Source organism: Mustela nivalis, assembly GCF_964662115.1.
Source record: "Mustela nivalis genome assembly, chromosome: 6".
In the NCBI taxonomy this organism is placed as follows: domain Eukaryota; kingdom Metazoa; phylum Chordata; class Mammalia; order Carnivora; family Mustelidae; genus Mustela; species Mustela nivalis.
Genome location: NC_139025.1, coordinates 153873805 through 153888018, shown reverse-complemented (window position 1 = coordinate 153888018; position 14214 = coordinate 153873805).

Genomic DNA, 14214 nt, shown 5'->3' with positions numbered 1-14214 from the left:
AAGGTTTTATTTATTTATTTATTTATTTATCAGAAAGAGAGAGAAAGGGAAAGAGAAACAGCATGAGGAGGGCGAGCAGCAGGCAGAGGGAGAGGGAGAAGTAAGCTTCCCACAGAGCAGAGAGCCCGATGCAGGACTCGATCCCAGGACCCTGAGATCATGACCTGAGCCGAAGGCAGAGGCTTAACCCACTGAGCCTCCTGGGTGCCGTGACTATTTATACATTTTTCGGTTTTAATATAAATGTGCATCTCTGACTTTCCATTAGTTTCGTATCTAAAGCAATTTCCATGTTATTTTTCAATTGTTTGTGGATGTGTTTCACCAATATTTAGTGGGTATTCTATTTAGAACACGAAAGACTCGAATGTTGCGCCATTTCTCAAACATCATGTTCTCTCTCCACGTGTTTTTGTTTGTTTGTTTGGTTGGTTTGGTTTGGTTTTGCCACTAATGACTTTTGGGCTTTTCCCATCATTTCTTCAGAATTAGTTTTCCAGAAGTGAACTGACTGGATCAAAGGGAGAATCATCACAAAATTCTGTCATGTTGTCTGTCAAGCTGAGGTCGCTCTCTTCCCCTGTATGTGGATTTCATGGTTTATTATTATTATTACCAGTAAACATGAGTTGTTAATGCGGTCAGATTCGTCTGTGGTCTCCCTCTGGCTTCCGTGATCTGATTTTTTAAAACTCCCTTCGAGGTCCACCCGCCGCCCATCCTGGCGATGAGTTCTAGTGAGTTCTAGCTGCGGTTCGCTGCTGCTCCTCCCCCACAGCAGCCGGGCACTTGGGACGCTGGTTCTCTCCCCCAGGGCCCACAGGCTCCCGGGGGGCAGGCAGAGGAAGTGCAGATGGGGGGTGCCGCTTCCAGAATGCGAGGGGCTCAATCACCTTTTGCGCGTTGCACACCCTCTGACGATTTCATCAGAGGTTTCAGGGGCTCTGGGTGTTAGATGGGCATCTGCAGACAGAAGGACGACAAGCCCCTCAAATGCTCATGGTTGGAAAACCCCAGAGACGATCCAATGTCAAAGTGAGCTAAAAACTGTTGTTTCTAGACCAACTGCTTTTAGAATCTTTGTGGGGGCAAAAGCAAGGTCATGAAGGCAGAGGGAGAGAAGGAGCTCTAGAAGACCTAGTTGCAGAACCTACAGATCCTTTTGAGCGGGGGCGGGGAAGAGCCCAGCTCATCTGGTTACACCTCCCAGGAGGTCCTAATAGAACCGGTCAGAGGCTTAGCTTACAGGAACAAAAATGTTCATAACCTATGTCATCGATTAAATGATATTCTCCCCCGCTAAGGGAGTTCTGTTCAGAGACAGCAATGCCCCTGAGCGCATCTCCGAGGAAGGTAGGCGTCCCTCGGGCCACGCCAGCCTCTCTTCTCAATGGCATCAAGTCCTCCTCTCTGCCTTTTCCAAGAGAGACATTTCTGTCTCGGAGACATCCCCACAGCCCCAGGATATTGCTTCAGGGACTCTGAAGCTTTGGCTTTGAAGTCGAGAGCTCCGTTTTGGGTCGGAAAGAGGCGATGCAGGCGGGGGCCTCAGGAAACGATTGTTTCCACTTCTCTGGGTGACAACCGAATCAGTCAGACTCGGAGCGGGTGTTCGTTGGTGGTGAGCTTCTCACGCACGCAGCGGCCGCGGCTGAGTCTGAAACTGAGCAGACACCCTGAGATTTCCATCCGGGGTCGCGTGCTGGGCGGTGACTCATGTAGCCCATGAGCCTGTCCTCACACAGCGGAGGGGGGCCGGCTTGGTCTTGACCTCGGTGGCCTCCCACACCCCAGTGAAGACGGACTGTCCACACCCCACAGACTCCCTGCAGACGAGATGCTGATGGCCAGACGGGTGGCCGTCGAGACACAAGTTCCGGGCCCCCCCCCCCCCCCCCGCCCCGTGCTGCTCTGTGGTCATGGCTCCTTGAGGAAAGAAGGCCTTTTGTGTAGAGAACGCCATCGAAATGCATGCCCCATCCTGGGACACGAAAAACAGAATCGAACTTGCTCGAACGTCGGATGAAAGCAAGCAGCTGAGCTCCTCATCAAGGAGGCACTTAAGATCTGGCTGTGATTCCTCTCTAATGATTCTCAGATTGCGGGCTCCCGAATATTCGGGGACGAGTAGAAAGCCCAGCGGACGCCGTCTCTGGGCAGGGCAGCCTCCTGCCGGCATTTCTCCAGGGCCCTGTGGAGATGCGGGGGAGCAGACGGCGGAGAACGGGCCCGAGAGCCTCTGCGGGCCAGGTCCACACAGCTGGGCGGGTCCGACGGAGTGTCTTTGTCACCCACCACCCGACCAGGAGGCGAACCGGGGTCCCGCCTTGGCCTGTGTGTGGCTTTCTTATCTCGAGTGTTTTCCCCCTCAGTTTCACGGACATCCCTCTTCATCCTGTTTTGACATACCGTTTCCTGTTTTATAATGACCGGGTGAAGTCCTTTTCCTTAAAGTGCAAAGCAGTTTCTCCCTTAACACTTTACTTCCCCCAAGCAAGACTTAACAACCTGAAAGCCCCCCCCCCCCGCCCCGTTTTTCTTCTAGAACTCTGTTTCCTTCCTTGTGATTAAAGAGAATTTTCCCAGGTCTATCTACATCTCTGTTGATTTTTAAAGAGGAAGGTTCAGTTTTGCCCCATGTGCGTCCAGAAAGAGGGTTCACGTGTGAGTTCTGTTCTCATCGTAAAATACTGTACATACAAAGGTCGCGAGGGTCTTCTTTACAAATCACGGATTTTATACTTTTGCACAAAAGCTGAAAACAAAGGTTTGTATATTACATCTTTGTCTAACAAAGACAGGATTTACTCAAACGTGTATGAATGGAAAAAATTGAGTCTATCATTTGTTCTTTTTCTCCTAAGACTCCAACTCATCAACTGAGATCATTTGCAACGACCTTGGGAGCACGAAATTCTGGTCACTAATAACTGTGTCACTGTGGGCCGACTGGGTTACCCTGGAGGAGTCACGGACTGTCCACAAGCCTTTATGTCCCCTCCTGTGGGCCGGAAGTGACCTTGTAAGGTTGTCGATGCTCGTGTGGACGATGGGTCTAGCACAGTGCCTGGAACGTGGTCAGAGTCCCAAACTGACAGGTAGGTTTTACTGTTGTGTCTCTGATCGTATTAACATTCCAACCCCACTATGAAAGCTCGGCTGGAATGGTTTGAGCTCAGTCATTTTATCCGAACCATTGTTACGACTGTCATTCTCACGATCATCAACCTTATTTTAACTTCAGCAGGAAAGCTGATGAGAATGGCATCGAAATAATTTATTTCCTGACAATGGACCGGATTCGTGTACGGCGTGTTGCGAAGCTACTTGTTAACTCCAGGAGAGCCATTCTCTGTGTTCCTTTCAGTATACCCGTCTATACGAGTGAGACTTTGAGAAATGCCTTCCTCCTTCTGAAAAGCAGACAGACAAGCCCGAGCGGAGGCCGATCACCCGTGCGGAGTCCAAGCGGGTGTTTGCACTCATGGTGGTCGGCTGTGGGCGAGGGGAGGAGGCAGCCAAGGCTCGGAGGCACAGGGATTTCCTTCCCAGAGCTCACGGGGAAGCCGGCTGACCGTCCCACGGGCCAGGACCGTGAAACCGAGCATGTGGTCCCCGCCTGATTGCAGGAAGAGGAGACATTTGGTAAGTGGAATTCTTCTCGAAGTTCTGAAAGGAAGACAGACCCTCACTGGTTATGATGGGGCCTTACTACATTTCTACGCTGCTGGTCTGCAACCTGTGATGATGTCGGCACGTGCGACGGACGTGTCAGTGTGCCATCAAACACTGTCCCAAGCAGAGACCCTCGGCCGTGAGTGGTGTGGCCGGGTGACACAGGCCTATAGCTGAATGACGTTGAGACCCTCGGCCGTGAGTGGTGTGGCCGGGTGACACAGGCCTATAGCTGAATGACGTTGACTGTGTTTTTCTTCTGGGCACTGAGACTTAACCACCCCCCGCCAGCTGCTTGAATGCGGTTGTGATTCCCTTTCAATGCTCAGGGAGAAGAAACAACTCCCCGAGTGCCAGGAACTGGGTGGTGGCAGAGCAGAGAGAGAAGGTTCAGGAGGGTGAGATCAAGAAGCAACAGGACTGAGTGCAGAAGGGACGTCTGTCTGCCCAGCAACCATCAGTCCTGGGAAGACAGACATCGGGGGGGTGGGGAGCTGTGAGGAGCCGTGGTGGGGAGCATTAGAGAATGACCCACTCCAAAGAATGGTGCTGGGACATTTGTCTGGTGGGGACAGTGGGAGACAGAGCCATGGCGGGGCTCCTGGGGACCCCGTGAACATCACCTGCCTAGCAACTCCACTCAGCCCCCCTTCAGCTCCGCGGAGAAGAGAAACGACCGGCTGCTTCTCCTTGTTGGTTTAACCATACGATACACCATCCTGTAAACAAATTAATTTCCCCCAGGACTTTTGAAAGCCTCCTAACTACATTATCATTTTTCTGCATAAAGGAAGCTTAGCAAGAGAACAATTACGGAATGGACTTCCAATGATCTCCGAATGGTCGTAAAGTGGAGACGGCCGTTCACCGAAATGGGAGGAAAGCACGAACAACATTCGACTGGCTAAAATCTGAGATGGCTTATTCTGAAAGCTGGGTTGACCCCTTCCTGTCCTTCCTACCTTCCGGCAGAAACCCTCTGGCATCCTCACTGAAACTTGTTCTAGTCCCCTCCTCTTGTCCATAGCCTTTCTGCTCTGTCCCCTCCAATCCAAATGTCAAGGCCAAAAGAGACGTCCCGGCTTGGCCGGTTCTGGTATGAGCTGGCACGTCGGGGTCAGGGAGTATGAGCGAAGGTGCTGGAAAGGTACGGAACCAATGACCACATTCATCATTGAAGGCTGGCTTGTGCCTGGTCCTGTGCACTCCGTTGGGGGTGAAATGAAAAAAAAAGAAAAAAAGAAATGCACGACCCTCTCCTTAGTTAAAGCCACGTGGGCCTGGCGGGTTGACAAGCAGACCAGGAGGAGTGCTAGCATGGTAAGTCGTGCTAGGGAGGGAGGAAACATTCCCTTCACGCAATTTGGGGCTTTGGCTCGGCTCAAGAACTCCGCTGATACAAGACAGATTAACAGGAGGAAAGCCTATACCTCTGACCGAATTTTTGCACGTACGCAAGCATCTTTGCAGGAGAATGAGCAGCTGCAGAAGTGCTCAGAGAAGGACGCTTTTATGCCTTTTAGTCAAAAAAAGCAATACATTTGTGTGGAGCAGATAAGACAAAGGGGTCTGGGCTGTGGGTCGGGAATCGTGACGAAGCAACAATGTCTGTGTCTTACCTGGGAACAAATGGGGCACAGAGGGTCCTTCTGGTACCTGCGGCTTCTCCGGCTCCTGTAATTCAAAGTGATCGCTCTGCCAAAGTGGCCGATTTCAGAGTGATGGGGTCTGCGCCCTCTCAGCTGGGTGGACGCCTGGAACTCTAGAGGGTAGAAGAGAAAAAAGGAGTGCTGCTTTGTTGGGGCCCTGGAAGGTAAATCCCTGCTCTGAAGGCATGGTGGCGGCTGGCAGAGGGACACGGATAAGCCATTCAAGAGTGAAATACCTTTGGGCCCCTAACCACCTGCAGGGCCTGGGGGGTGGGGGATGGTGCGTGGATGCTTAGACCCCAGGCCCCGAGAAGACACAGTTGGAAGGAGCTGGAGTCCAAGGTGTAGGTCTGGCAATCCAGGGAACCTAACACGCTTCTCGCCCGGTGCGTTCCTAGCGTCCGGGAGACGTGTTGGACGAAAGTCAAGTGAAGCCATCAAGCCTCACTCGGAGTGAGCCACCCCCGCCCCTTCGCCAATTAAGCACGAGCCTCACACATTCAATAATTCATCCCGTGCTCAGCATTTCCTGACACCGACAGCGTGCCAGTCCCTTCGCGAGCCCCGGGGGACGCGGGAGGATGGGAAACCATCCGAGGTAACTGGGGTTGGGGTCTGATGTCTGTTCTTCGGAGTCATGGCTCGGGTCGACTGTGAGTCCTAAGCTTGGATTGTCCCGCCACGCTTCTGAGAAAACGCGCCTGGCCCCCTGCCATCCTCAATACAAGAAGCCGGTATTTCTCTTTTTCAGTCTGCCATTCAAGAACTTGTGACATCAGTCCCCTTTGGGCCTCAAAACTTGTCCCCTCCGTCTAGGCAGTGGGACCGTCCTTCCAAATCACCTGCCTCACCCGCTGGCCTGATCGTCTCACGAGGACCGCCTTTTCTCCTCTACTTGTGGGATCTGGGTCCCCCACGCTTTCCTGGAACCCCGCATAACCAAACACAGATGGCCCTTCACCACTGTCCCCCTCTAAGTGTGTCTGTCCAGGCAGAACCCCAAAGGGAGCCCTTCTCCCCAGGTCTCCTCCCTTTGCTGCCCCGTTTCTCTCATGACCCCACCTGCTCCATCCCCCAAGCTTAGGCCCCCAGCCGACCAATCACACCCTTTCCCAGCCTTACCTGCAGGAAGATTCCTGGAATCGCAGGAAAACTGCTCTAGACACAGGTTTCTCGAGGAGGCATCTCTAGGTCTGTGATAATGGGGAGGGGAGAGAAGGACCACGCCTTGGCCCCCTTCCAGAGCTTGGGTTTGAAGTTGCAATGGAATGAGAAATCTCGAAGCGTCTGAACTTGATATTAGTAAACGTATGAGTGCCTCTTCATTGATTACGGTGCCGCCCCACCTCTGTTAGCGGAGACTGGGAAGTGAGCTCGTATTTAGTAAGCACGCCCTTCCTTTCTCTTCTAGCTTCTCCATCAGCGTGGTAGGTACAGTCTTCAGGGAAGATGGGATCTCAGAGCCTTTACTGGAATTCCTCTACTGGTATTGGAACATCATTAACATTTCCCTCTGTGATTCTGTGGCTCCCGCCTGAATACATCAGGGTCTAAGAGATCATTTTCTCCTGACGCAGTCCACTTATCTGCAGATTGCCCTCATCATTAATCCTTCTTTATATGGGTCTGAAATCATCGTTCTAAAGTTTCTACCCATGCGTCTGATTATTATTTTCTGGATCCAGAGAACTGACAAATGAGGATAGCCAGGTTGCAGGACACAAGGTCTTGACAAAAACGCAGAAGCGTTTTTGTATACCAGCAATGAATAACTGGAGTTGGAAATTGAAGAAACAATACCACTTATGATCGCACCAAATAAGGGAATATTTAGGTGTACATATATCAAAATAGATAAATGAACTGTATGTGAAAAACTGTAAAATTAACAAAAGGAATAAAAGATCTAAATAAGTGGAGAGATATTTCATATTCATAGATTGGAAGACACATTATTACGAAAATGTTAATTCTTACCAAACTGGCCTACAGATTCAACAGCATCTCAGCTAAAATGCTAGCAAGCTGTTCTATATGTACCAATAAACGCATTCTCCAGTTTATATAGAAAGGCATAAGATCTGGACTAATCAACACAACACCAAAGAACAAAACTGGAGGCCTCACTCTACCCAGTTTCCAGACTTACGAGCTATGGAAATCAAGAGAGCACGATGCTGGTGAAGGAACAGATGTACAGATTAATGGGACAGAACAACATCCAGAAATAGACCCACAGAAACAGAGTCAACTGATTTTCGACAAAAGAGCAGAGGCGATTCATTGGAGAAAGATCAGTCTTTTCGACAGATGGTGATGAAACAGATGGATGTTCATACATAAAAAAAATAAACGTAGAAACACACCTTACACCATTCACAAAATTAATGCAAAAGGGATTAGAGACCCAAGAGTGAAATGCAGTACAACGAAAGCACACATGGTCTTGGGTTTTGTGATGAGTTTTTAGATACAACACTGAAAGTATGATCTGTGGATGGAAACACTTGTTAAGTTCGGCTTTATTAAAATCAAAGCTTCTGCTGTGGGAAAGACAGTGGTAAGAGAAGGAAAATATAATCCACAGACAGGAGACCACATTTGCAAAACATATATGTGGTAAAGGATCTGTGCCCCAAATATGCAAAAGGCTATTACAAATCAATAATAAGAACCCTAACAACCCAGTTAAAAAAAATAGGTAAGAGACCTGAATAGACTCCTCACCAAAGAAGAGACCCAGATGGTTTATACAAGTAAGTGTATGAAAAAATGCTCCACATCATTCATCAGTAGGGAAACACATATTAAGGCAATGATGAGATAGCATTCCAAAATCTTTAGAAAGGCTAAAATCCAAAAAACTGACAATACCAATTGCTGGTGAAGATGTGGAGAAACAGGAATGCTCATTCTTTGGTGGTGGGAACGCATGATGGTGCAGCCACCTTGGAAGATGGGTCAACATTTTCCTACAAAAGTGAACACAGTCTTGCCCTGAGTCATAAGCCATAAGAATGATTCCTGTAGTCTTTGAATTCATTGCTCCCCATGCAATTGGGATCAACACTAGACAAATCCCAGGGGAGGAGCATTCTATAATACATTGACCCCAAACCCCTAGAACTACCAAAGTCTTCAAAAACAAGGAATATCTGAAAAATGATCACAGCCAAGAGTAGTCCAAAAAGAAATAATGCATGAATAAGATGTGGGATCCTGGATGAGATCCTTGAACAGAAGGTCATTCAGTGAAAACCAAGAAGATCTGAATATATTAGGGACTTTAACTAATAACAGTGTATCCATATTGGTTCGTTAATTGTGACAGATGATCCATCCAGATGTAAGAGACTAGTGACAGGACAAAGTGGGTGTGGCATATATGAGAACTTCCTAGACTACCGGCACAACTTATCCATCTTTCTGAAAGTATTCTAAAATAAAGGATTTTTAAGAATATAATAGTGTCAAAGTTCTGAGCTGCCTTTCTAGATGTCTCCTTTTTTTTTTTTTTTTTTAAGTTTTTATTTATCTGAGAGTGAGGCAGAGAGCTCAGGCAGGCGGAGGGACAGAGGGGGAAGCAGGCTCCCTGCCGAGCAAGGAGCCCAATGCGGGACTCGATTCCAGGACCCTGAGATTATGACCGGAGCCAAAGGCAGCCGCTTAACTGACTGAGCCCCCCAGGCACCCCCAAATGTGTCCTGCTTCTGCTTTTTTGACATTTCTTTTGCTCGAACTACGTGCTTACACTAGTGGTATGGGGTACCTAATAAAGACAACAGCAGCGTGGACTGAAGACCTCCTGTGTCGTTAGGGGAGGAATCTCTTCAGATCTTTGACCAATTTACCTATTTTTTAATTGGGTAGCTTTTGCCTCCACACTTACACCTACTAACTACACTAGCAGACCTCTGTTATCATCCTGATAATGACAACAGTTATAGACACTAAGAAAGGGGCAACCGGGCTCAGCCACCTATGTTTTTCCTGGACACATGAGAAAACTATATTTTCTAGCACCTTTGCAATTTGGCCGGGTCCTGTGCCTGGTTCTCATGATGTGTGAGCGGAAGTAAAACGTGTCATACGCAGAACCAGACATGTGACAGCTGGGGAGGCCCATCCACCTGTCTTGTCCCCTTTGGCCGTGACCATGGGGGTCACGGTTTGAGATGGCAGAGCCGCAGGAAGGAAGGAAGGAAGCAGGGTCTCTAAGTGTGCACAGAGGAGGGCTTCCCCGGGGGGTCCCTGGATCCACAGCAGCATCTGACGGGAGCCACAGAGGAACCTTCACTGTGTTGATCATAACATCTTCCCTGCTGACCTCCATGATGCCGAGACTTGGTATATTACATACCTACATATTGTGCAGTGACAGTGTGATCACGCCGTCCTTATTGATAGGGTTGGTGGTCTTGGTTTTGATAATAATAAAATAAAATAACATCTCCTAATGAATCTTGGCTCAAGGCATCACGAATCATGGAGAGGACTGTAGCCTCGCCTCTCACCCCTATGGCAGCCTTGCCGCGGATCTTTCCGGTTCCTTTTCATCTTGGGGGCCAGCCGAGACTTTCCCTGCCATCCTTCCACGTCTGACCTCTGCTCTCTCCTGCTGCTTAATGATCTTCCTAAATTGTCTAGGAAATGGAGCAAAGGCAGTCACCGTGTCTGCTGGCGATGACCCAGAGAAATAGGTTTTGGACGTCTAGCCAAGTGCCTCCCCAGGGCAGCCCTCTCAGCCCTTGGCCTGGGCCTCGCTGAAACACAAGACACGAACCTTAGTCACAGCCTGGCCTGGCTCCAATGACGGCATCAGCGCCTGGAGAACAGGGATCCCGACAAAGCTGTCTCAGATGGACGTGATCGGTCAACACAAACCAAGCTCCTTTTGGAACCGAGCTATGATAAATTTATATTAGAGTTCTGACTTCCCAGGGAATAATCCGTAGGATCTTCAGGCCACAGCCAACCTTTCAGTGTAACCTCCCTCCTCTCTGTGTCCCAGGAGGCCTTGTCTCCAGCTGGTGGCCAGGTCCCTCTGCACGGTGGAGTCACAACCAGGGGTATCGGGAGGGCTGGTGACGCGGGCCAGCCAGAGAGTCATCTACAGGAGAAACGAAATGCCCGCGTGGTTTGGAACAGGGTGCCGGTCTTTAGAACGACACCTCCAACCTATCCTTTCATTCTACAGCTTGTGGAATTGAACCCCTGTCGAGGGGTAAGAGTTGAAATAAAGAGTAAGTGAATGAACTCCTTTGTTCTTAAGAGTTCTTGCTTGGTAATAGGAGAATAAAAGCAACTTGTTTCTTCAAACGAGTTCATGACAAAGTGCCAGTGGAGAGAGTAGCCTCCCCACGGTCTTCAGTCTTGACCCGATAGGAACAGAAACAGGAGCTTTCTTCCCACGCAGGCTGGGTAGATGCAGAGTGTCCCAATCTGTGTTTGGACGTGGTGGTCAGTGCGTGGGGACCGAGCTCCTGTGGGCGAAGCTAAGGGTCCCGTCTGGAGGTCGCAGTGCTGGGAGGCCTCCTGGAAGGTGGTAGATGACAGATGACAGTCCCAGGATTCCGGTCCCTTAAACCAGAAGGCAGGATTTCCCCCATTTTTCTTTCATCCTTTGAGACCTTGTTAGGCCTGAGCCACCTGACCCCCAGCCCCATTCCTGGGCCCACACCGTCTGTCTTAGCACCTTTGCTCCCCCTGTAACTGTGGTCCGACAGTTATTTTAATTGATGTGCAACAGTGAGCAAGGCCCCCCCCCCGGTGTCCCCAGTTCCCGGGAGGCCGCCTCCAGACCTTTGGAATTCCCTGCATGCTAGGAGTGTCTTTGTTGTCCGTTCACGGTGGGGCCCCTGGGACGCCATGGGGTGGTTTATTCTAAGCAGGTGACTCAAGAAGGGACTGGGTCCTGCCGGGAAGACCCAGCAGCATCACGGGTTGGGGCTTTGAGCCAGGTGAGAGGGGTCCAACCTCCAGGGAGGCCCGAGCCTGGGGTTGGGGTTCAGCCGCGTGGCTAATGATCCCATCAGTCACGTCTACATAATGAAACTTCAGTAAAAACTCTGGACGCCAAAGCCAGGGGGAGCTTTCCTGGTTGGTGATGTTCGGCCGAGTGTCACGCATCAGTGTTCCGGAGATGACACGTCTGGTTGCTGGGGGGCAGCACAGCAGAGGCTCCGTGCTGGGATCCTCTAAGACCTCACTCTAGGCGTCTCTCTCTCCCTTTGCTTCTGATTTGTGTCCTCTGCGATGTTAAATCTGCAGCTGGAGGTGTGGTGCTCTCTCGAGTTCTGGGAGACCGTCTCGCGGCCGTGGGGTCCCCCCTCGGCTGTGGCCGGCTGACTTTTCCTCCAGCCTCTGCCATTCTGTGGGAGCCCGGGGCCCCGTCCCGAGTCCGGCACCGCGGAACTGTGTTCTGGATCACAGAGTGGGTGCGATCCGCGCGGGCTGGCTTGGATGGAGGCCCCAGCACACTCTCCAGCACGGACCCGTTCGTCTCCCTGGACCATGGAAAGGCAGTGGGCACCATTGCGGCTGCTTTCCCGGAGGGCGAAAAGGGAGAACACCGACCACTGAGATCCCCGTGACGCATGAAGCCGCCCCCTCCGCCGCTGGAGGTCTTTTTCTTGTCCTTTCTTGTTCACCTTGTCCCACCCTCCTCTGGTTCCTCCCCGGCTCCTGGTACCTCAAGGCAGGACTAGCGAGGCGTCCTCTCGTGCAGGAGAGATGAAATGATGTGATCCCAGAGTGTGCGTGTCTGTGTGTGTGCCCGGGACGCACACGGCGGCGTTTTTCTCTGGAGACTCTGACCCTCGGGGATGATAAGAGACTCGGGCATGGCTGACAACGGCTCTGTGACCTCTCTGCGGCTCAGGTCTTCCGTCTTCCAGGTAGGGCCAGACGCTGGGCTAGACGTTGAAGAAGGTGTTTCATAAATCCCCAGGACCAGGATGAAGTCTCCATCTTGTGGCGAAATCCAGGTCTGCAATGAACTTTTTTTTTAAGACTTTATTTATTTATTTATTTATTTGATTTTTAAAAATTGATTTGAGAGAGAGACCGGGAGAACCAGAGAGAGCAGGAGCAGGGAAGAGGGAGAAGCAGGCTCCCTGCTGAGCAGCGAGCAGGACACGGGGCTCGATCCCAGGACCCCGAGGTCATGACCGGAGCCAAGGGGGACGCTTCACCCCCTGAGGGGCCCAGGAGCCCCTGCAATGAACGCTTGACAAGAAGCAACCGCAGAGTCAGCCTGAGGGGCAGCTTAGCTTCAGCACAAGGCTTCTTTGCGAAACTCCATTGGGAAGGGGATCTCAACATTCCTTTGGACTTCTGCCCGAGACGGGGCCGGCTGCGGCTGGGAATGCAGGTCTGTCGGCGAGTGCGGTGCAGTCCCTGCTGGGCTGAGCTCACAGTCCGAAGTGGGCAGCGGACAAGAAGACGGGCACCTGGTGGGAAATGCTTATGGATGCACGTGGGTGGTGGGACCCCGGGGAGGGCCAGGGAGTCAGGCAGCCGTTCTAGAGCAGAACGTTCTAGAGCAGAAGGCATCTGCCCGAAGCAGGTACAGAACTTGACCTGGGGAAGGAGAGGGGAAGTGCACTGAGGGCAGAGGAGAAAGCAATGTGTGCTTCGAGAGGACACTCTGGGGGGTCGTGAAATGGACCGGAAGGGCAGGTTAGAAGGGGACAGTGGCCCCACAGAGACAGGGCGGGAGGGTGAAGGAAAGCGCGGAGACGGGCATTAGGTTCCGGGCGCGATGGGGTCCCGGGTGTTCTTGTGTTAGCGGTGGCTCGCGTGGGATAAAGTCACGGGAATCACGAGGGTCTCAGGGCCTGGAAGTGTGGGGTGACGGGCCGGTGGCTCTGTGGGCCGCTCTGGCAGGGTGTGGGCTACCCCGGCGATCAGGGTTACATCCGTTTCCTGCTGCTGGGCCCAAAGGACCACAACCCAGGGCATTGAAACCTCACCCACTGGTCGCCTCACTGTGTCTGGGACACAGAAGCCCAGGTGGGCGCAGCTGGGCTCCTGCTCAGGGCATCGCGGGGCTTAAATCAAGTGTCGGCTGGGCTGTGGTTTCCCCTGGACTTGAGGGTCCTTTTTATCTTATTTTGTTATTTTTTTCCTTGGGGTCCTTTTTCTTTTAAGTTAAAAAAAATTTATAAACATATAATGTATTACCTTGGGGTCCTTTTTAAAGCTCTTGTGGTTTCTGGCAGAACCTAGTTCCCTGCATCCGCAGGACAGAAATGCTGGGTTCTAGGGGCCATCTGCGGTCCCCGGCCACGCTGCCCCCTCCCCAGGCAGAGCCCTTGAGGTTGGCGGGAGAGTCTCTCCCTCCTCGGAGTCTGCTCAGACGGAGACTGGCCCAGTGTGTGCCCACCTGACCCCCGCTGATGCGACAAACCCCCGGGACCTGCCCACGCTCAAGGCCAAGGTCGTCCAGCCGTGTGCACCTGCAGGCCGGAATCTTGGGGCCCGCCCCCGAGTTCTGCTCACCACGGAGGTCTTGGGGGGAAGACAGGAGGTGAGGAGGGGGCAGGTCGCGAGAGACGGCTGGGAAGAGGAGGCGGCCCCGTGGCTGTCTGCAGCGTGTGGGAGGAAGCGGCAGGTCTCCCCACGGGCCCAGGGCCGGTGCTCCATCACGAGGAACGGGGCATCCAATTGCTGCTTTACTTCTGGGAGAAGTGAGCAAGACGGTTGAAAGCTCTTCCCTTTCCTCCCTCCCTTTTATTTCTTAATTTTTTTTATTTTTTATGATTTTATTGATTAACTGGAGAGAGAGAGAGAGAATGAGCGCATGAACCGGGGAGCGGCAGAGGCGGAGGGAGAAGCAGACTCCGGGCTGAGCTCGAGGCCGACCCGGGGCTCAGTCCCGAGACCCTGA